The 23,665-nt window shown below is 42.5% G+C and overlaps 1 long non-coding RNA gene across 1 annotated transcript; it reads left to right on the top strand.

Moving 5' to 3' along the window:
- The first annotated feature begins 8,992 nt into the window (after window positions 1–8,992).
- On the top strand, window positions 8,993–9,648 carry LOC116376208 (uncharacterized). The gene is made up of 2 exons (XR_004211615.1): window positions 8,993–9,045; window positions 9,293–9,648. It is a non-coding gene; the product is annotated as an uncharacterized LOC116376208 (long non-coding RNA).
- Window positions 9,649–23,665: the final 14,017 nt, after the last annotated feature.

Genomic DNA, 23,665 nt, shown 5'->3' on the forward strand with positions numbered 1-23,665 from the left:
AAATCTATCTTAATTCCGATATTGTTTTATGTCCTCTGGATTCAAGAAGAAAGATTAGTGCAACGGTGAGCTTGTCAGTTAGCCTTAATTCTCTCATGTATCTGGAAAATAGTATTGCATCAGCTTATTTACCACTTTTTTCCCTCTGGCCTCTTGATTTAGTCACCCTAATTTTGGGCATCCTACCAGGGTAAAAACTCCAATACATTTTGAACAGATTATGATAGAGACATTAGGTCTGGTCCATTGGTTTACTTAGAGTATCTACACAATTACAGTACATTCAGAAAATATTAACAACCCCTTGACTTTTTACAAATTTTGTTGTGTTACAGCCTGAATTTAAAATAGATCAGGGTTTTCAGTTTTTTTTGCTCACTGGCCTACACACAATACACCATAACATTTGCTTCACTGACATAATAAGATGACTCTATTCTGTGTGCATTAATGGTGTTTAACCTGGCTGGCATGAATATGAACCACGGGAAAAGTGTCCTCCATTCGCTATTTAAGTGCATAGATGACATGTATTTTTTTTGCTTGCCATGAGACAGGTGCATGATAATGGTCCATTCAAATAAAACAAATTTAACATATATTATTTAGTATATGGAAAGACAAGATTAAATTAGGAATAGTCTGATGGGAGATAATATTAGCCTATCACTTGTGAGTGATGTATTATCACTTGGGAATGCTGCAAAGCATATGCAGTAAGGCAAGAAACAGTGCATGCCTTTTTGTGCGTTTTTCGTATCATAGTCGCACACTTCATGTAGCCTAGCTCATACGCATATATGTTTTGGTAAGGTTTGTATCACAACTAAAGTGGCCAAATAACTTCTTCAAATTAATCACATTCATCCTTTACAACTGGTGTAGAGACTAACTGGCAGACATAGTGTGAGTTTCAAGTTTAGGGAAGATCATTTTCAATATAAAAAGGCATCCTTTGAAATAAAGCAATCATGCATAATCACAATTGCGGTGAAGAACAGTGTATTCCTGCTAATTGATTGTATTTTGTAACATTTGCGCTTATATTCTACTGCCGTGTGCACATTGCTGCACTTATAATGTGAAGAAAATGCCTAATATTTCTTTCTTGCACAGAAGGACAAGTTGACCAATAAAATAGGTTAACTTTTGTACTATGGGGGATAGTAGATTGACATAGGCTAGTGCTTTTGCTGTTCGCTAGACCTACTCATCTTATTGGCTGACAAAAAATATGTTCTGCCCAAGGGCACAATGGCCACTTTGCCCGCAAAAGGCATGCATTTTTGAGAGACTGATGAAGTGGGTGCAACCTCCACAAGAAAGAAAGCAGTGCTCATGTCTTTCATGTGACTTTTTTAAAACCATCATTAGTCGCATCATGCTGCCTTAGAATGTAATAAAAATCCAAACATGTATCCCAATGTTTGTATCACTAAAGTTCCATAAATAACTATAAATGTAGCATATAGGAGGACATGTTTCTTTGTTAACTGCTCAACACAGAATAGCCACATGTGCACACTCCCTCAGAAATCGTTTGGAGAAAATATCCTTTCCTATCCTATTTTATTCAGCTATGTTCAATTGTATTCTTTATAAAATAATGCCACGGAATTCTAAGCAAAACTTGTCTGCTAAATGAACTAGTGTAGCCCACAGCCATATAACATAGCTAGATCAGGGCCTAACATAAGGAAAATCTGAGTATGCTATTCTGTTCTTCTGAAATAGACTACATTTTCTTCATATCATGTTTCTTTAGACCTGACTAAAATAAATAATGGATTTATTGTGATGGTGTAGGCTATATTAAATGGATTTATTAGACTTTTAAAAATGTAGATGTTCCAAACGTTTGCTTGACAATCACCGGCTAACAAAATGTAATGACCGCCACAGCCCTAAGCATGGTGAAGTTATTAATTACACTATGGCTGGTGTATCAATACTCCCAGTCCCTACAAAGATACAGGTCTCCTTCCTAACTGATTTGCCTGAGAGGAAGAAATCCACTCAGGGATTTCACCATCAGGCCAATGGTGACTTTAAAACAGTTACAGAGTTGGATGTCTGTGAGAAAACTGAGGATGGATCAACAACATTGTAGTTACTGCACAATACTAACCTAATTGACAGAGTGAAAAAAAGGAAGCATGTACAGAATACAAATATCAAAAAACATACCTGTTTGTAACAAGACACTAAAGTAAAACTGCAAAAAATGTAGGAAAGCAGTGAACTTTTTGTCCTGAATACAAAGTGTTATGTTTGGGGCAAATCCGGTACAACACTGAGTACCACTCCCATATTTTTAAGCATAGTGGTGGCTGCATCAGGTTATGGGTATGCTTGTAATTGTTAAGGCCTGGGGAGTTTTTTAGGATAAAAAATAAACTGACAGGAGCCAGGCACAGGCAAAAATCCTAGAGGAAATCCAGGTTCACTCTGCTTTCTACCAGACACTGTGTCACACTCTGACCATTATCTGCGTTGTTTGTTTCTATGTTTTGTTTGGTCAGGGTGTGATATGAGTGGGCATTCTATGTTGCATGTTTAGTTAGTCTGTTTCTATGTGTTTTGGCCTGATATGGTTCTCAATCAGTGGCAGGTGCTTGTCGTTGTCTCGGGGGGGGCACACAGGGAGTGTGGCGAAGCCAGGTAGGAGACCTGCGCCAACTTCCTGTGCTTACCTGAGAGAGAGAGGAACCGGGCAGGCACCGTGTTATGCGGCTCGTATCGGCGGGCTAGAGTGGACGTCGAGCCAGGTGCCATGAAGCCGGCTCTACACATCTGGTCTCCAGTGAGTCTCCTCGGGCCGGCATACATGGTACCAGCCTTACGCATGGTGTCCCCGGTTCGCCAGCACAGCCCAGTGTGGGCTATTCCACCTCGCCGCACTTGCTTGGCTACGGGGAGCATTCAACCAGGTAAGGTTGGGCAGGCTCGGTGCTCAAGATCTCCAGTGCGCCTTCACGGTCCGGTCTATCCGGTGCCACCTCCACGCACCAGCCCTCCGGTGGCAGCCCCCGCATCAGGCTTTCTCTCCGTCTCATCCCTACAGGTGCTCCCGCCTGCCAGCACTGCCAGAGCCGTCCTCCTGTCCTGGGCCGCCAGAGTCTCCCTTACCAAGAAGACAGTGAATGTTCTGAGTTCTGAGTGGCAAAGTTACAGTTTTGACTTAAATCTGCTTGAAAATCTAGGGCAAGACCTGAAAATGGCTGTCAAGCAATGATCAAGAGCCAATTTGACAGAGCTTGAAGAATTTTGAAAATAATAATATGGCAAATGTTGCACAATACAGGTGCGGAAAGCGCTTACCCAGAAAGATTGCTACCAAAGGTGCTTCTACAAAGTATTGACTCAGGCTTGTGGATACTTATGTAAATGAGATATTTAACTTTGTTTTTATGGGGTATTTTGTGTAGATGGGTGAGAAACAAAAGTCAATTTAATCAATTTTCAGTTCAGGCTTTAACACAACATCATGTGGAGTAAGTCAAGGGGTATGAATACTTTCTGAAGGAACTTTAATATATTATTTTACCCATTGGTCAAAAATGTTTTTTTTTTATTGTCTTATTATAATAAAACTATAGGGTGGACAATCTGTAGACCATCTACAGATGGACTATCCAAATATATTGTGACCCATTGTAATTAGCCAGCCGATTTGTAACTTTTCAAGCTAACGTTAACTACATTAGGTTATGTTAGCTACAGCCTACCAGACAGTATCTAACCTTCAACTTTTCTAAATCTTTCCGTGACTTCATGATCAGCAAATAAATATACGGGAGCTAGGCATAAACATGGTCCTTGTCTTGTTGTTATTGTCGGTGTGTTTAGAAGTAGGCTACAACTTCTGTAATTTTCTGTATTATGGAGGCTTAGTTGATTGTTCATGCATTGTTCAGGGGATGGTGTGGGTGACTGACTGGTGTCTGTTGGGGGTGGGTATTGTGTGCAAAGGTTAGTGTTCATGATCTATTGACATGAGGGGATGGGGGCTATAGTACCTTGTTTGAGTGTGTATTGATGGGGACAAAGTAGTAATCACAGACTACTGTGTCCTACAGTAATCCTGCTGCTGCTAATGACGGTGACCTTGACACCAACTTTAGTAGTACAGAGCCGGAAGACCCTTTGGTTGAAAGTTTAGCTCAAGCTAAACATCATTTGACTAGGAAACAAGCCAGGAAAGCAAAATGTATTTATAAAAGTGAAATACCCTCTTGAAAAAATAAAATCACCAATAGACTAAACTGTTCACAAGCCAAGTGCTCCTCAAACCTTTCACACCCTTGCAGTCAATTATTTTGCATGTAGGAGAGGGGCTGTTAGTATATTCTTCTCGCCTATTCACTCAATTGTTGGCAGTGCTTGCCTACTCAAGACAATACACTACTGTCTACAAGTCAAGCCCCCTTCAAACTTTTCACACATTTGATAACAGCTCACCTCAACGCCCCATCATTGACTCTGAGTGTGACTGTAACGGAATTCTTCTGTTGAAGGAGAGGCGGACCAAAACGCAGCGTGGTCGTTGTGATACATCTTTAATAAAGATGAAAATAGAACAATATACAAAAAAAAAAGAAAATGTGTAAAACCGAAAACAGCCCTATCTGGTGTAACAAACACAAAGACAGGAACAATCACCCACAAACCCCAACACCAAACAGGCTACCTAAATATGGTTCCCAATCAGAGACAATGACTAACACCTGCCTCTGATTGATAACCATATCAGGCCAAACACAGAAACAGACAAACTAGACACACAACATAGAATGCCCACTCAGATCACACCCTGACCAAACAAAACATAGAAACATACAAAGCAAACTATGGTCAGGGTGTGACAGTACCGTACCCCCCCCCCCCCCCCCCCCCAAGGTGTGGACTCCGGCCGCAAAACCTGAACCTATTGTGGAGGGTCTGGGTGGGCATCTGTCCGGGGTGGCGGCTCTGGTGCTGGACGTGGCCCTCACTTCACCATAGTCTTAGTCCGCCACATTGTCCGCTTCCATGGCCTCCTAACCACGGCGACCCTTCTAAATGACCCCACTGGACTGAGGGGAACTCGGGACAGAGTGGCAGCTCCATACTGGCTGACGACTCTGGCAGATCCTGGCTGACTGGCGGCTCTGGCAGATCCTGGCTGACTGGCGGCTCTGGCAGATCCTGGCTGACTGGCGGCTCTGGCAGATCCTGGCTGACTGGCGGCACTGGCAGATCCTGGCTGACTGGCAGAACTGGCGGATCCTGGCTGACTGGCGGATACTGGCTGACTGGCGGCACTGGCGGATCCTGGCTGACTGGCGGCACTGGCTGCTCCATGCTGACTGGCGGCTCTGGCTGCTCCATGCTGACTGGCGGCTCTGGCTGCTCCATGCTGACTGGCGGCTCTGGCTGCTCCATGCAGACTGGCGGCTCTGGCTGCTCCATGCACACTGGCAGCTCTGGCTGCTCCATGCACACTGGAAGCTCTGGCTGCTCCATGCAGACTGGCAGCTCTGGCAGCTCCTTGCAGACTGGCAGCTTTGGCAGCTCCTTGCAGACTGGCAGCTCTTTGCAGACTGGCAGCTCCTTGCAGACTGGCAGCACCTTGCAGACTGACAGCTCTGGCAGTAATGAGATGCACTGAGGCTCCCTAGGATGGTTAGCTAGCTAGCTATAACGTTAGACTACAGTATATTTTAGGTATAGCAAACAAAGATAAATAGCTAAACTTGGCTAGCTTGCCTTGCAGTGGTATTAGCAAGCCCCGTTATGTCCGAATTGATCACGAAATTGTACTGAACAACACTGCCTTGTATAAAAAGATAGCTTATATTGTAAGCTCGCTATGACAGCAAAACTAATTATTTGTCAGTCATTTGCCCTCCCATTCCAGGTGGTCTAGGCTGCCACAGCCAGTTGATCTAGACAGGGCTCTCCAACCCTGTTCCTGGTGAGCTACTCTCCTGTAGGATTTTACTAGCTCACCTGATTCTAATAATTAGCTGGTTGATAAACTGAAGCAAGCTAGTTACAACTGGGGTTAAAGCAAAAATCTACAGGAGGGTAGCTCTCCAGGAACAGGGGTTGGAGAGCCCTGATCTAGTATGTTCTAAAGAGACAGTCTTCGAGGGTGGAAACACAACTGGACAAGGAAGTAGGGATCCCATCAGGGTGGAGTCTTTACAAAGCCAGGGAAAATGACTCAACCTAGATATCCTGCAATGTCCTGGCAAATAGGAATATCGTCCAATGGCTCTATTGAACAAGGACCAATATACTTGCTGCTAGTGTGATCCAATCGTTGAAACAAAGGCTACAATAATTGCTGCAAAACATGCCTCCATACAATTTTAGATCAGACAGCAGGCTCAATCAACCAAAGAAGTCATTGGTAGAACTCTCCTGGCACAAAATGTCTAAATTACCGCTATAGTGCATAATTACGTCTGGAACACCTCATCACTCAGAATTATGTAGGGAGACTGGAAAAACACCCCAAGTAGTGTCTATAAGTGAAGTTTCTCTTTAAGCTCACGGGTGTGGCATGACAATAATACACCCCCATCCTTAAACATGCGAACACACGCGTCTTCCTCTGGGATCTTCCTGGTGCTCCTCCAGACAGAGGCTGTCGTCACAGGGCCCAAGCACAGCTGCATGCCCCGGGGAGAGGGCAGAGGGATCAGTCTGTCAGGAGAAAACCAGACACAAATGAACTGTCTCCCACACAGCGAGAGAAAGAGATCGAGGGCAGAGCATAGAGAAAGAGATAGATAGAAAGCACAGAACATGCGGAGAGAGGAGACAGCAAGAACATGAAAGAGTGAGAGGAGAGTGTAGAGGGAGAGACTGAGCAAATGACAGTGAAGAGAGAGAGTGTATTTACAGCAGCAAACGGGCACTAAATCAACTTCACAGTGTGTGGGTCTGTTGCCATGGTTTTGGAAGCATTTCTCTAGAGCGAGGTAGGGGGGCTTAAATACTCTGAACCCCACCCAATGGCATTGGTGACATTTTCCGCTGGTGATGTAAACCAATCCCAGAGGAGCAGAATGGCTTTTTTTCTTCTCTTGCGCCCCAGGCCTTCAGGGCAGGAAGTGAGTTTGAGGAGCTCTGGCTGGTAGCTGTAGAAACCAAACCACTGGACCAGTAATATTACTATTGTCAAACACAAACAAACACACAATCATAGGTACCCAACGCATACAGTACAGTATCAGATCTAATAAACCAATGCCAGGAACAGGTGTCCTTCACCCACAACAGTCTACCTTTTTAACCTTCTCTCTGTTCTCTTCTCCATCACTGCTGCAGGACAATTTGGAAAAATGTCACACTTTAGTGAGTTTCATATTCAGCGCTTGAAATAGGGAATATACCAGCTTGTACTCAGCTCAGTACAAACCTGTGTCTCTCTGTTCCTCTCTATGCACGATCACGAAACATTAATGCTGAGTCAATGCATAACCTTAAATGTTGCTGAATGCTTTCCAAATCCGAGGGCCACAAGGCAACTATAAGGCCCACATTTCAACCTGTGCAGGCTCAGGCTTGGATGTCTTTGAGCCTATTCCAGAGAGCTCTTTATGTGTTCCATTGGCAGTGTTGCTGAATCTCTGGCTTGCATCTCCCAGAGCAAAAATGTATTTATGTTCAATGTCTCGCTTCTTGTTTACCCTGCCTGCCACCACATCGACTCCAAAGAACTGTCAGTCCTGGTCTGAGTCACCAGGACGTGAAAACCCTTTTATCAAGTCTGAGATCTTCTTTAAGCTCTCCTGAGTGTCACCATGGCAACTGTAAAAGCGCTATACCAAAAGACATTCAATCCCATTCTGTACATTGAAGAATTTCAGCTTCAGAATTATTTAGCAGGAGGCATTGTCTATCATGATAGCAGTCGATTCATATTCTTTTATATTGTATACTTGTTTCCAATCTCAAAACACTATGCCTCCTCCTTTGGGGAAGATCACATTTGGCTAATACAAGAGTAATATAGGAATGAAGGAAGGGAAGGAAGGACAGAAAGAGAGAGAGACAGGCATACAGACAGAGAGAAAGAGAGAGACAAACAGGAAGGGGATAGGGAGAGAACATCTTAAAAAGAAAGGGATGTCGTCAAAAAGAGAGAAAGGAAGTTGAGAGAATATGAGATCAGAAGCTTACAAAATACAAAATGAACTGCTAACGACACAGTAATGTCACAATATTCATAGTGACTTTTTAAAGATTAAACTTTTTTCAATTCTCATCTGATACAATTTTCAGATTCAAGGAGCCTGACAAATGGTGTTGTTATTGCAGACTGGCAGTAGTGACGCTAATTATGATATTTGGATCTCTCTTTGGAAAACTGAATAGAACAGGAGAGGAGTCGCCCTTTTATGGTGTTATTGCGTAATCTAAATGAGCGTTTTGCAGAGCCATATTGAGACTTCACCGAGTCACTGACTTTATATACTGTGTTTGGCATTGAGTTCACAGACACACACACTCTCACTCATACTTCACAATTATCTTTACCTCACAATTCATAATAGAGTGTGTGTGTCTGTGCTCGTGTGAGAGAGACAGAGAATGACAGAGACAGAAAAGATCCTAACATGATATCTATTAAATTACAATGGGGAGAACAAGTATTTGATACGCTGACGATTTTGCAGGTTTACCTACGTACAAAGCATGTAGAGGTCTGTAATTTTTATCATAGGTACTCTCTGTGAGAGACGGAATCTAAAACAAAAATCCAGAAAATCACATTGTATGATTTTTAAGTAATTCATTTGCATTTTATTGCATGACATAAGTATTTGATCACCTACCAACCAGTAAGAATTCCGGCTCTCACAGACCTGTTAGTTTTTCTTTAATAAGCCCTCCTGTTCTCCACTCATTACCTGTATTAACTGCACCTGTTTGAACTCGTTACATGTATAAAAGACACCTGTCCACACACTCAATCAAACAGACTCCAACGTCTCCACAATGGCCAAGAGCAGAGCAGGACAGAGGAGCCTCTTAAAGAAGAAGTTACAGGTCTGTGAGAGTCAGAAATCTAGCTTGTTTGTAGGTGACCAAATACTTATTTTCCACCATAATTTGCAAATCAATTCATAGAAAATCCTACAATGTGATTTTCAGGATTTTTTTTCTCATTTTGTCTGTCATAATTGAAGTGTACCTATGATGAAAATTACAGGCCTCTCTCATCTTTTTAAGTGGGAGAACTTACACAACTGGTGGCTGACTAAATACTTTTTTGCCCCACTGTAAATCGAGCCAGTCATCTCAGACCCGCCCTGGCACAGTACCTGGACTTCACCCCCACGCCGATGACCTCCGATCTCCAGAAAATTGGCCTGACCTCTGAGTTCTTGGACTTCATGGTGTGGGACCTTGGGAAAGACTGAGGAGACCAACACTATAAAGCCAGGTGGGAGATTGCTGGAGAGCACGGAAATCTGCTGGACGAGGACACCTGGCTCCAGAACGATGACAACTGGTGAAACCACACATGAAAGACAATCCTGTTGAGTGAACAATTATCTTCACCTCATGATTCATAAGTGTGTGTTTGTGTGTCTGTCTAGAAACATGAAAATATGTTATTTCCTTAATAAAGATACATTTCTTCATCCCTATTATTCTTTAATATTCTTTAAAAGGAAATGGATATTTGGCCGGCAGATCCAAAAATGTACTTAGAAAATAGAGAGGGTTGGAGGAATGAGAAACAGGATGAGAGAGAAAGTGACTTCTCTGGTAAGCAGAAGTGCTACAGATAGAAAATTAGAAATAAGAATGAAAGGTAGCGGATTAGGGTGAATACACTGATCTACACCCACTCTGTGCTGACATGCTTTTAGCATATACAGATGTAGGATCTTAATTTGAGCTACAACATGCAAATAATCCTGCAGACAACAGGAAATTTGAATTATTATGTGGATTATAATGACTGGACATTTTTCATTAGGGCAAATCAAGTCTGACATTTTAAAGTGGAACGTACAAACTTTAGAAGCCTTTTCAAATCTTGAATGCACTACAAGTTTGCATTTCCTGGTGGGCAGAACATTTCTCAGTAACAAGAGTGATCAAATTAAGATGCTTCATCTGTCGATTTGATTCACCAGATTTTCCTTTGAGCCTGGGATAGTCCCTTCCCCACACCATTGGCTTTAATGAGGAGCCCAGAGAATGGTTGTGCTTATTCTGTCATTTCCCTTCTACTTCCCTCTTTCCTCAGTGAACAAATTTGAGCTGGTATTGCTTCTGTAAAAGTGCTTGGCAAAAACGTACCATTACGCATCTGTTTAACACATTAAGAAACATGCTATACTGAACTAAAGCCATCAGCTTAATCACAGAATAGGAACATTTCCTGTAATTCACTGAGTACTTCTCCCTCAGTTTATTCTAGACAAGCCTGTTTTGTGTGACAAAACATGTTATTTGTAGAGGAGTGAGGCGAGGTTGTCTGGGTGTGAAATTACTGCTGGAATAGAAGGCTGGGCCAGGGATGGTTGTAGAGGGATAGTTTGGTAGTTAGCTGTTGTGGTCAGTGACACTATTCTGGAGCCTGTGGTCAATAGGTGTGACAACCTCCCACCGAAAGACTTATCGCGATACCCCAGAGAGCAAATCAACAGTAGGTGTAAGCGTGTGTGTGCTTGCATGTGTGTGTGCATGTGGTGAGCTTGCATGTGTGAGTGCGTGAGTGTTGTATGTGTGTGTTTGTTTGCTATTGAAACTACTCAGAAAACGGACGTCATCTCTCAAGAGGACTGACGTGTGTGAGGGTGTCATTTCTCTATGTGTGTGTGGGTGTCAGAGAGACAGCAAAAGGGAGCACACCATAGATCTATCCTACTTTACAAATAATATGGATGCATGTTGGCATGTTTTGTTGGTGTGTGCGTGTTCACTACATCTGTGAGCTTATAGACCAAAGATTGTTTCATCTCTGTATTACCACACATACATAGCAGGGAAGGGTGCTGGCAGGTGAGTATTAACCCGGCCAACCCCTCAGCCAGACACTAATTGAACACAAGGAGTCAGGCTGTAGCCCGAGCAATTCGAGCAGCCTTTTGTAGCACGTTGCACTAATAAAGGGTCCTGAGCTGTACCTCGCACACATAGACGGTGAGAATTCATTCTCTCTGACACTTAATGATATGTGATTAATGTGAGTGGAGAGAACAGGGAGGGAGGGTTGGAGGAAATTTCAGAAAGGTCTGGCGATGATGTAATGGAGTCACAAGAGCAGCTGGGGGGGGGGGGGGGGGGGGTGGGTGAGGACTGGCAGAGAAGGGAGGCTCTTATCCATGTGTGTCATGAATGATCACAGCAGATATCAGCAGCAGCTCAATTTAGCCCAGCCAAGCTTAGCCCAGTCTCCAATTTGGGGATAGAAAGAGAACTTTCCCCCTCACAACACTGATCTAAGGTCAGCTCTGGATGTCGTCTCTACATGGGATTGGGATTTGGGTAGGGTTTATTGATCCTGGTTCTGCATTAGACAGGTAACCTTTACCCTAAGGCAGAGGCTGTCCCTTTCCACGGGCAGGCCGGAGGGAGAACCTGGTGGGGACAGTTTAAGAACCTGGCAGCATTCCTGCTCCAGATCGGATGGGTGGCTCTCCAGACTCTGGGCAGAGGCAGGGTCACTGGAATAAAAATAAGTGACCAGTCTCTCAGTGGATGTGTAACGGGTGTAAAAGTCTGAGTGGGAACACGGGGAGAGGTCTTCGCATTTAGGAGACACTCTTGCCTAGTGTGATTTAAAATAATAAGTGCATTCATGGAGGAGACAACACATAGCTTAATAATTATCATCTTCGATATAACGCAGGGGAAACACAGTGGAAATTTCTGACCTCTGGAATTAGCACATCAACAAGGTGTTACATAAAGCCATGTGGGAAGATGTGATCAACTCTAAGTCAGTCCACATTATGAAATACAGTAATTTCAGCTAGGAGCTGAGTACAATGCTGTAGCAGAACAAAGACAAAAATACAATTTTGCTCAAGTTGAAAGGGACTGTGTCATTAATCCTAAAAGACATCTCATATTCCAGTCTCTCCAGCATCACAGAGAGAGACAGCGTAAAAAGGAAAGCCGTCTCTCATTATAGCTTTGATTGATAATATATCTGCTGAAATGATGATGACCTGGGATTTGTCTCTGTGTGGATATGATAGGATAAACTTTAATGTCCCAAGGGGAAAACTGTCTTAGACAGTACTGCTGTATGCAAAATAGACACTGTCAAACAGACCCAACATAATACATGCATTGCATGTTACCCTTATGATCATACACTTCTCATATAGCCACATAAATACTACTTAGCATATTCCCTTATTCTGTCAGTGGCGTACTAACACAGCTCAGCTTTATTTATTGCTGTTTAGGTATTTGTTGAACATGGGAATGAAGGTGTGCTTATACCTGTTCAGCTTACATGTAAGGACCCTATAGCGTCCGACTGAGGGGAGGAGGGACCCTACAGCGTCCGCCTGAGGAGAGGAGGGACCCACAGCGTCCACCTGAGGGGAGGAGGGACCCTCTAGCGTCCACCTGAGGCGAGGAGGGACCCACAGCGTCCACCTGAGGGGAGGAGGGACCCTCTAGCGTCCACCTGAGGCGAGGAGGGACCCACAGCGTCCACCTGAGGAGAGGAGGGACCCACAGCGTCCACCTGAGGGGAGGAGGGACCCTATAGCGTCCACCTGAGGCGAGGAGGGACCCACAGCGTCCACCTGAGGGGAGGAGGGACCCTCTAGCGTCCACCTGAGGCGAGGAGGGACCCACAGCGTCCACCTGAGGGGAGGAGGGACCCACAGCGTCCACCTGAGTGGAGGAGGGACCCTACAGCGTCTACCTGAGGGAAGGAGGGACCCACAGCGTCCACCTGAGGGGAGGAGGGACCCTACAGTGTCTACCTGAGGGGAGGAGGGACCCACAGCGTCCACCTGAGTGGAGGAGGGACCCTACAGTGTCTACCTGAGGGAAGGAGGGACCCTACAGCTGATACTCGGCATGAAGTACATGGGAGGGATCTGAAATAATTTTCTGTGCTTGTCTGGTAACGGTTTGGTAAATAAAAAAATGAAAGCCACCTTAACTTTGGTCCAGGGCCAGATCCTTATTGACCTCTTGGCCGGCAAGTCCAAGCGGATTATTATTTGTTCAGATGGTGACGAAACATACACTACCGTTCAAAAGTTTGGGGACACTTAGAAATGTCCTTGTTTTTGAAAGAAAAGCACATTTTTTATCCTTTAAAATAACATCAAATTGATCAGAAATACAGTGTCGACATTGCTAATGTTGTAAATGACTAATGTAGCTGGAAACATCAGATTGTTTTATGAAATATCTACATAGGTGTACAGAGGCCCATTATCAGCAAACATCACTCCTGTGTTCCAATAGCACATTGTGTTAGCTAATCCAAGTTTATCGTTTTAAAAGGCTAATTGATCATTAGAAAAACCCTTTTGCAATTATGTTAGCTGCTGATTAAAGAACCAAACTGCTGATTAAAGAACCAATAACACTGGCCTTCTTTAGACTAGTTGAGTATCTGGAGCATCAGCATTTGTTGGTTCGATTACAGGCTCGATTACAGGCTCAAAATGGCCAGAAACTAAGAACTTTCTTCCGAAACTCGTCAGTCTATTCTTATTCTGAGAACTGAAGGCTATTCAATGCGAGAAATTGCCAAGGAACTGAATATCTGGTACAATATGCTGTGTACTACTCCCTTCACAGAACAGCGCAAACTGGCTCTAACTAGAATAGAAAGAGTGGGAGGCCCCGGTGCACAACTGAGCAAGAGGACAAGTACATTAGAGTGTCTAGTTTGAGAAACAGACGCCTCACAAGTCCTCAACTGGCAGCTTCATTAAATAGTACCTGCAAAACACCAGTCTCTACATCAACAGTGAAGAGGCGACTCCGGGTTGCTGGCCTTCTAGGCAGAGTTCCTCTGGCCAGTGTCTGTGTTCTTTTGCCCATCTTAATCTTTTATTTTTATTGGCCAGTCTGAGATATTGCTTTTTCTTTGCAACTTTGCCTAGAAGGCCAGCATCCCGGAGTTGCCTCTTCACTGTTGACGTTGAGACTGGTGTTTTGCATGTACTATTTAATGAAGCTGCCAGTTGAGGACTTGAACGGTAGTGTAAATATGTACATAAAAGGAAAAATAACAAAGGCATGCCCCAACTAAAGATTCAAAAACAAATGAAAGGTCTCATGGTCAAAAAAGAACCTGCAACCTCATAGCCTTTCCAACTGGGACACTGACTGACAATCACCCTAATTAGCAACACCTGATGTCCTTATCAAGGCTTCCTGGCAGAGTACAGCACATGACCCGAGCTGTGTTCGAATACTCATACTAACCGCACTAATCGTACTATTTGTGAAGTGAATTGAGTATATAGTATGCATATTGGTCATAGTTCCAAAAGTTCCATGATGTCGTACTAAATTCGCCAAAATAAAAAATATACAAGCATTGTACACTAGGGCCCATAATGCAAGTCCGACGAGAGCGAATACAAATTCATTGAACTAACTAATGACAAATGTTAAGAAAATGTTGAGCAATGTTATAAAGTAATAACTTTTCAAATAAGTTAAGTTACACATTATGTTGACAGACAATTTGTTAGCTACGCTATCCATACGAACCGCATCGCATTACAGCAGTATGTACCGGTATTTTAGCTAGTTACCTAACATTAGTTGGATACTAATACATCGAACATGCCAGGCAGTATATTAACTATCTGTTATCTAACTAACTAACCAACGTTTATTGACTTGATTATTCACATCATTCTTAGCTAAGTGGTATAGTCGTTATGCGTTTCAATGGACGTTGTTCATTCTGGCTATCTACTCCAATTTCAGAGCATTCTCGCGCACTGTTGAATATGGCCGGTGTCAGTAAACTTCTGCAAAAAAAAGTATAATAAATTGCAGCAGCACAGTCACCAACGCTCTGAATAACATGAAAACAGTCTAACCAGCTCTGCTATGGCGAGTAAAATAATTAGAGTGTGGTATTCTCTCATTTGTGTCTGCAAGTAGCAAGCCAACGTTAGCCAGTTAGCTTGGGTGCTTGACTGCTGTTGAATGCTAGGATCAATCCTATTCCTCGGCCAGAGCATCCAGTGTGCACTCTGAACACTCCGAGAGCGAAACGCTCTGAATTTACAATCTGACAACGCTCTGGATTTATGAACGCCCAGAGCGCACTCTGACATTGCAGATTGAATTTACGAACACACCTGAAATCGTAAAATGTTTAGCTAGTCATATGTTATGCTAACAAGCTAGCAATAGTATATAGTATGTAGTATATACTCATTAAGTATGTTGTATACAGTATGTTAGTATGGGTATTCAAATACAGCCCCGGTTTGCACTGCCAACTGGGAGATGGAGTGTGGAAGTGTATCCATGTTCTCAGAATGTTCAGATAACGTTAAGAAACAACATTCTTCTTTGGGGTTTTCAGTACTTCAGCATAACATTTTCTGAAGGTTTCCTCATGGTTCTGAGAACGTTAAGAAAACTTTCCATAAAAAAAACAAGAAAACTTTTGTAGTGTTCAGAGAACGTTCTAAGAATGTTATTTACAAACATATACTTCCGTTCTCAGCGTCAACAAAACCTTCTCTAGCCTGTATCTTGTTAAGTGTGTTCAGGTGTGTTGGACACACCCGCTAATTGGCCACACCTGATCTTAATGACTGCTTTTTTTCTTTGAAAGGGGGGTCTGTTTGAAGACAAAAATTAACAGCTTTGTATGAGTAAAGAAGCATGGCATGCTCGCGCCATGCTGGTGCTGCAGTGAACTAATTCCATTGGCAGAGAACAGAAGATCCTAGGTTAAGGTATCATTGATGCTGTGGCACAATAAAAAAAAAAGATATATATATATATAATAATTCCTAAGCAACTTAATTTACATATGTCCTAGCTGTGCTTGGAGTTCACCTAAGCTAGCAGTGGTATTGAAAGATTTGATACATGTTCTCAGAACATGTTCTTTCTCTTGAACTACACTGTTGGTTAAGGGCTTGTAAGTAATCATTTCACTGTAAAGTAAAGTCTACACTTGTATTTGATCGCATGTAACAAAGTTTGATTTGATTTGAATCTAAGAGATCACTTGAAGGAACCAAATCCGTTATCAGATCACCAAAATAACCTATATGCTCAGTGTCACTCAATCCAACAAAGACCGTCTCCCCTAAATTGACACATCAATCAACCTCATCCTGTCTCAGAGACACACAAGAATCACCTTATTCACTAGGGAGAACAATTTCCTGGAAACCACCGCTTAGTTTGGCAAAGAATGTTTCCTCCGAGTTCCCACACAAATTATCCTCCTCCCATGGCTTGGATAACTTGGTTTATGGATATAATAGCAGTAATTGTTGGTTTTGCAAGCCAAGTCACAGCTGTGATTAGCTAAAAACCAAATTGTTATTGATGGGGCTTCGTCCTGTGAATTGGTAACGTTATGGGATGGGTGTTCTCCTTAGGAGATGGGGCTGATACTGAGACAGCCAGAGAGGAAATTTAGTTAGCATGAAGAACCTATGCAAGACAGAAATATCATCATATCCTCATAATCTTCAGACAATAAAATATCCCTTAAGTGCACGTGTCAAACTCCATTCCATGGAGGGCCAAGTGTCTTCCGGTTGTTTGCCCCACCCTTGTACTTGATCAGTAAGTAACTCCCTTCACCTGGTTGTCTAGGTCTTAATTGAAAGGAAAAACTAAAAAACCTGCAGACACTCAGCCCTCCGTGGAATGAGTTTGACACCCCTGCTTAAAAGGATGTGTTGTGGCTATTACATAATGCTATCTAAACTCTTCCATCAGTCTGTTTTGGAGGGGATATACTCTGGTCTCTCAAAGGATAAAAAGAGGAGAGCAGATTCAGTTTCTATAGTTGGGATTTACTTTATTAATCTGCCTATAATGCTAGCTAATTGAAGCTGTCGAGCTGCTGCTAATTTTAAGTATGGAATGCTGTCTGAAGAGCCGAACAAATCTCAGCTTTTCTAGGGATGATTAGGTCCTGTTTGAATGTGCTGCTGAGTATCAGTAGATCACGTAAACACTCATTGTGGATAAAGGCAACCCCAGAATGAGTCTGACAAAAAATGTGATAGATTATCATAGAATTTGATTTCTTCAAACAAATTCTTAGAGTTGACTCTGTCAAAAGGAAAATAAAACATTTATGGAAAAGGATGCCTTTACAAATATTGTCAAATCTCATCTTAAACTCCTTCACACCATTTATCTCTGGCTTTTCACTGAATAGAGTAAAAACAATTATCTAAACCCATACCCTCACTTACTGTGTGGTAAAATAAGTGGACATGTGTATCATATCTTAAACATGTGAATTCTACAGAAGTAGTGTAAATTGCTGTCCCACCCCCATTAAACGAAAAATTATATTTTACATTTCCAAACTTAGGACATTTGTTCTAATTCAATCCAAGGCAATAACAAACATTAATTACATTAATGTTGCATTAATATAGTACAAAGTCATTGTTTATACACCTATTTATATTGAGAGGTGGCTGTCCCAAACCCTCCCAACTAAACTTCATGTTTAAAAATAAAGCAATTCATGATTTTTGTAATTTTTTCAAAAATATTATTTCAATAGAACATCTTGAGTTGTTCTATTATCACATTTAAAGATACTGATCTAATTATTAGTTGTCCCCACTTTTGATGTCACTACATAAACACACACTTTATTCCTCCCAAGTGGTGCAGCGGTCTAAGGCACTGCATCACAGTGCTTGAGGTGTAACTACAGACCTGGGTTCGATCCCGGGCTGTGTCGCAGCCGGATGCGACCGGGAGACCCATGAGATAGCGCACAAATGGCCCAGCATCGTTAGGGCAGGGTTTTGCCGGCCGGTATGTCCCATAGCAATCTAGCGACTCCTGTGGCGGGCTGGGCGCATGCAAGCTGACATGGTCGCCAGTTGTATGGTGCTTCCTCTGACACATTGGTGCAGCTGGCTTCTGGATTAAGTGAGCAGTGTGTCAAGAAGCAATGTGGCTTGGCAGGGTCATGTGATATGCAATGTCTAAATCTGGCTTCTCTATGGCTCTCTGCATAATCAATCATCAGGTGGGGACCCACAGCCCATCTCAGTATGGAGCGCAGTTCACAATGCATGTAGACCTATGATCTCATGGTAAAAACTATATTGTGACAGGTAGGTCCTACATTTGCTGCAGCATAGCCCATGCTATAGTAATATAAGGACCGAATGCGCGTCTAGCTGTGTGCTCAATTTTATACACGTGTCAGCAACGGGTGTGGCTGAAATTGCCGTATCCACGAATTTGAAGGGATGTCCACATACTTTTGTATAGAGAATGTATATATGGTCAGCCTACTAATTCTAGAAATAGGCACTATTATATTTCAAAATTAAAATACAATTCACTATCCTATACTTGTAACTTTGTGGGCCGCATGTGCTGCACCAGAATTGGATGTTCTCTCCCAACTTTATCATGGTTGGAACGAGGTGCATAGTTCCAATCCAGTATAATACAATACAGTACAGTAATACAGCCCACACTCAAAAAGACTAGCCTACTGGAGCTTGTGTCATTTATTTACCCAAGAGAGCATATAGCTAGCTACATATATGGGCTTTTCTGTTTTAAAAAGAAACCAAAAATGTTACACAACATGCAACAATTTAAAGGATTTTACTGAGTTACAGTTCATATAAGGAAATCAGTCTATTAAAATAAATTCATTAGGCCCTAATCTATGGATTTCACATGACTGGGCAGGGGCGCAGCCTTGGGTAGGCCTGGGAGAGCACAGGCCCACCCACAGGGGAGCCAGGCCAACCCAATGGGCAGCCAGGCCCAGCCAATCAGAATTCATTTTTCCCCACAAAAGGGCTTTATTACAGACAAAAATACTCCTCAGGTCGTGGACTAGCGTGGTTACACGTGGTCTGCGGTTATGAGGCCGGTTGGGCGTATTGCCAAATTCTCCAAAACAACTTTGGCTTAGAAATGGACATTCTCTGGCAACAGCTTTGGTGGACATTCCTGCAGTCAACATGACAATTGCAAGCTCCCTCAAAACTTGAGACATCTGTGGCATTGTGTTGTGTGACAAAACAGCACATTTTATTGTCCCCAGCCCAAGGTGCACCTGTGTAATGACCATTCTGTTTAATCAGCTTCTTGATATGCCACACCTGTCAGGTGGATGGATTATCTTTGCAAAGGAGAAATGCTCACTAACATGGTTGTAAACAAATTTGTGAACAAGACTTTAGAAAAATACATTTTTTGTTCATATGGAACATTTCTGGAATCTTTTATTTCAGCTCATGAAACATGAGCATGTTGCAATTATATTTTCGTTCAGTATATATTGTGCATAATGTGCAGTCGCCTATATATCATAGGCCTATATTTATTGGATAATGGCACAATCATTTGGGCTTGGGCTCATAAAATGTATTTAATGTAGGGCTCATGAAATGTATTTCATGTATGGCTCATTAGACTCAGGTAGCATTAGGTTTGAATTTTCGATCAAATCGCAAAGGCTTTTGAATTACACTTCTGGTTTTGGCAGGGAAATACCTGGTTACCTGGGAGAAAAGTGATTTATTCTCAGATTGGAACATTTGTTAAATACTGGGAAAATGTTCAATGTAACCCCCACCCCCAAACTACTTCCCAAACTACTTCCTGCAGCTATGGGCACCTTCAGACCTTTGAGCAAGAGCAGTGCTATGCCATGATCAGGACAGCGCAGAGATTTAGCACGGATGCTGGGATTTTTGGGGGGTTACACACGGCTATATTGGTCCACGAATACAGGACTGGTAAAGGCCTAGTACACTTGCATTTTAAAATATATATTTTTGTTAATACATTTTTCAGGGGGTGCTACAGCACTCTCAGTACCCCTACTTCACATGGCTATGACACCGCCAACTCCCGTCCCTGGATTGAGTTACGTTTTCTGGAGGCATATCTGGCACTGTCCTGATCATTGCATAGCCCCTTTCCAATTAGAGAGAGAAGTAATGGACATTTAGTTGGATTCTTATGGCTATGTGTAGTCATGGCAGGGAAATACAGGTAAATAATAATTTATCATGCCAGCCAGTGTATCTGTCTTTGTGTCTCAGACAGTCTCAGACTGTAGTTCCAACATCAATGTCTGTAGTTGCAGAATGCCAAACACACTGGAAAAACTCAGTTTGGCTTCAAGACTAAGAATAAGAACAGACTTTAAAAATCCTGTAATCACAGGGGATTAAAAAGACTGGCAGCTGATTCAAATGCATTATAAATGTCACCCTTGTGTCTGAGCGTGTGCAGACAATAGGAGCAGGAATCAAGTATTTCATTTGGTAGGCCAGACTAATAATGTGCGCCAAACACACGAGTGTGAAAGACGCTTGGATTTTTTTTTTTCTTCTCTCTCGCACAGTAGGCTACACGTCTGTCTTCTATTTGCGGCTCTGTGCCTGCACTTCTCTGTCAATTGTCTAGGAGACCGTGCGAGGCTGAGCTCTTGACCCCAGCAAACAAAAGCAAGCAGTGCAGTTGATGTAAGATACAGGCCTAACCACAACAACTGTGTATTAATTCACAGCAACACAAGGTGCATGGATTCAGCTGTTTTACTATTTCTCTACATCCCTTTAAGTAGATAAAGGGTGGGTAAACGAATGTTGTCATATTAAAGGTCCAATGCAGACGTTTTTATCTCAATATCAAATCATTTCTGGGTAACAATTAAGTACCTTACTGTGATCGTTTCATTTCAAATAGTAGTAAAAATTCTCTTGTTAGCAAAGAGCAATTTCTCAAACAAGACGTTTGCAAGGACTGTCTAGGGGACACTTAAAATGAGCTGTTTTAAGATTAAGGTCACTTTACTGGTCAGTTGGACACAAGGTCCAACTGAAATTTGCCATCCGCTTTTAACCCAACCCCTCTGAAAGACAAACATACCGTTTTTTGGGGGGAGAGGTACAGGGGGCAGCCACACTGGGCACCCAGGGAGCTATTGTTGTGGGGGGTTAAGTGCCTAGCTCAAAGGCACAACAGCAGGCAATCACATCAAGGATTTGATACAGCAACCTTCCAGTTACCAGCTCACTTTCCCATCAGACCCGGGATTCAAACTGGCAACCTTTCAGTTGCTGGCTTGTCTCTCTAACCGCTAGGCTACCTGCCGCCGAGAGGAATTCTCTTTCATATTGGTCTGTTAACTATTGGCAGAAAGGTTTATAACTCATTCTTTTTGGTCAATTAACTCAGTTACCACCTGGTGGTGTTATGGGCAGCCCATAACTCCATCTCACCAAAACAGTCAAATAGCTCTTACACTAAAATGGCATTATCATAATTTTCACAATTTCACAGTATTATTCCAACCTCATAGTGTGGAAAGACATAGAAAACACTGGAAAATCTCATTTTTGACTGCACTGGGTCTAATGTATACCCCTACCTCCTTCATTCATACAATGGCGCTGACCCACTCTGTTGTCTCACGGGTTGCGTCCTCCTTTCAGGGTGAAGCTCATTTGTTGATCTCCTAACCCGATTAGCCGTTGGGTGATTAACTCACTGTAACCCTTCTGTCACTTGTTGCTAAAGTGTGTTAACAGCCTGTACACTCTCTCCTGGTAAACACAACCATACTTTCCCTTGTCAGTGTGTCCACTAGTCTACTCTCATGCTTGCCTCACCCCTCTCCCATCTGATGACGTAGACTGACACTAGACCTCCATTGACTCAAAGATGAAAAGAGGAGTAATATGGGTAAGTCATAACGAATTATTTGTAGCTCTAACTATTCTACTATCCATTGGTCATTTATATTTATTTCAGTCTCTTGGCAAGCCACTGCAGTCTCCTTCCATCTCTAAAGGATGGAGTGTGGGTGATTGACTCTAGAGTCAACAGGTTGACTCAGGAGAGAGAAAATCTGCTTTTGCCATTGCCAATAGTTGAGTGTAGACCTTACAGGTTAGGCTACTGTTCTGATTGTAGCCTAGTACCATACAAACGTTGGTGTTTCCTTTCTGCTCTGATGTGTCTGATACTGTTGTAGGGGAATGTTAAAAAATTAATCTTATTTTTTCAGATTCTATTCCGAACAGAAAGTCTCCCTATGTGATGTTAGTTTATCTATAGGCCAAAATCAATGGTGTGGTGGAGGAAACAATAAGATTCCTCTGTGGGTCCGAGTTTGAGTGCTCACCTTTGACCTCTCAGCTTTTCATTTTCCCTCTGGCTGAGTAGCAATGACAGTATGAGGTCAGTGGAGAAGGTGAAGGTACAGCCAGGACGGGGGTGAGGTTATGGGGACTTAAGAGTGATACACGCATCGGTGCCCAAATGTTATCTCAGCGTTGAGGTGGAGATGACAGCTCTTGTGTGGGGGGGATGGGAGGAGGGAGAATGAGAGAGAGGTCTTATCCTCCCCCTCGCCGAATGACTGCACTGACATTTGAGGAAATGTCTACTGATTTGAGACTGGAGTCGCAGCATTTGACAGGAGTAAAAGAGGATGGAGGATGGAGTGAGGGAAAGGAGGGGATGAGGAAGGGTGCTATAAGGCTATAAGAGCTATAAGGCTTGTAGGGAACAGTGATAAGTGCTCTTCTCTTTATCTCTCTCTCTCTCTCTCTCTCTCTCTCTCTCTCTCTCTCTCTCTCTCTCTCTCTCTCTCTCTCTCTCTCTCTCTCTGGGATATTGTGTTTCAGATATGGAGAAGATGATTGGATCTCATTTATGCATGACTTGGTTTAGTGTTGTTACTGTGAAATGCATCAATCACAAATTGTTAATGTACCGATGTTTACTTAAGGTCCGATTTTAGATCCATATAATATGATAAAACATTATGCATATGTACTTTTATTCATGTTATTTGTTTATTTAATGCCAAGGCTTGAAAAGTGATAAGATCATTGTATTGACTAAAGTTCAATAGCAATAGGTTTATTGTAGACCTCATACAATAAGCTAGGCTGAATTGCAGCCATTTCTGCAGATCTCATGTCTGGCACTCCTCACTGTGTTTTTCTTGATTAAGGAAAGTCGTCTGTGTGGAGATCCATAATTAGTTACCAAAGTGCTGGGAGTTGATCATTTCCAATCAGCAGACTCCCTGATTAGTGGTCTTGTTTATCAGTTTACAGTCGTCAAGGACTAGGATAGTCAGGTAACGATTGGTGTTACAATTCATACAATGGTAAACCATTAATTCTAATTATAGCTGTTCTGATTGATGCATGATTACTGTTCCTCTCCACAAGTGCATAACCCTATATTCATTATAATAGACCTCTATTTTTGATGCAAGGTCTTGTTAGGTATGCATCTAACCAATGAGTCTAAAAGAAGCCGTGCTTCTTCGATCAGGCAGTGAAGATGTTAACACACACCCTTGCATGACTTTGCCATACAAGCTGGATTAACTTTTCAAACTGTAATTGACATGATTAACTGTTACAATTTGTGATATTCTCATTTGTCCTCTATTAAGTATATGGGTATGAAGCAGGAAGAG

Source organism: Oncorhynchus kisutch, linkage group LG11 (assembly GCF_002021735.2).
Source record: "Oncorhynchus kisutch isolate 150728-3 linkage group LG11, Okis_V2, whole genome shotgun sequence".
NCBI classification, from domain to species: Eukaryota; Metazoa; Chordata; class Actinopteri; order Salmoniformes; family Salmonidae; genus Oncorhynchus; species Oncorhynchus kisutch.